This window comes from Budorcas taxicolor, chromosome 21 (genome assembly GCF_023091745.1).
Source record: "Budorcas taxicolor isolate Tak-1 chromosome 21, Takin1.1, whole genome shotgun sequence".
NCBI classification, from domain to species: Eukaryota; Metazoa; Chordata; class Mammalia; order Artiodactyla; family Bovidae; genus Budorcas; species Budorcas taxicolor.
Genome location: NC_068930.1, coordinates 2,772,792 through 2,773,990, shown reverse-complemented (window position 1 = coordinate 2,773,990; position 1,199 = coordinate 2,772,792).

The window sequence follows — 1,199 nt, the reverse complement described above, 5'->3', positions numbered from 1 at the left end:
GACAGGAAGCGTGACACTACTGCTGCAGCTCGGGAGGAAAGCGCACGTGCATGCCCCCACTCGAGACGAGGCCTGACTCCCCTGGGGAGACTCAGAAGCACCCCAAGATCCATGGCAACACTGGAGAGGAATCCTCAGGTTCCGGCCCCGACTCCACACAAGGACTGAGGCCCCGACATGGACGGGAGAGGAATCCCGAGAGGTCCCCTAGCAACTCGCATGGGGACTGGCCTTTCCTGAGGCCACCAGGGCGGGTCCCTGAGGTCCCCGTCATAACTCGAGAAGACCTGCCGCAACTCGAGAAAATCCAGGAGGTTCTCCCCTCCAGTCGAGATGAGGCCCATTTCCGCTGAGGCGTCTCGAGGCTGATCACACCTCCCCTCTGGAACTTCGAAAGGCTCCTTCACACCCTTGCTGCAAATCAAGAAGTTCCCCGACATACCCGTTTCCACTCGAGAGGAATCACGAGGGTCCCGCCCACATCCAGAGGAGCCCCGTTTCCGCCTCGTAGCTCGAGATGAGGGATCCTTTCCCTGCTTCGTCGGGAAAGAGTTCCCGGTGTTCCCGTCGCATCTCAAGAGGAGGTCCTCTCAACAGGAACGGCGAGAGGATCTCCAGGGTCGAGCCACCATTCCAAGAGTCCCCCAGATATCTCAGTCCATTCCAGAGGAACCTCTTTTCCCTTCACCGGCTCATCTTTCACGCGAAGGATCGACTCACACCAATGTGGCACGTGGCACAGCCCTGAGGGAAAGCCTCGTGGGAAAGCCTCGAGGGACAGCCTCGAGGGAAAGCCACAGATACCTTGATCCACGTGACAGGAAGCGTGACACTACTGCTGCAGCTCGGGAGGAAAGCGCACGTGCATGCCCCCACTCGAGACGAGGCCTGACTCCCCTGGGGAGACTCAGAAGCACCCCAAGATCCATGGCAACACTGGAGAGGAATCCTCAGGTTCCGGCCCCGACTGCACACAAGGACTGAGGCCCCGACATGGACGGGAGAGGAATCCCGAGAGGCCCCTAGCAACTCGCATGGGGACTGGCCTTTCCTGAGGCCACCAGAGCGGGTCCCTGAGGTCCCCGTCGTAATTCGAGAAGACCTGCCGCAACTCGAGAAAATCCAGGAGGTTCTCCCCTCCAGGCGAGATGAGGCCCATTTCCGCTGAGGCGTCTCGAGGCTGATCACACCTCACCTCT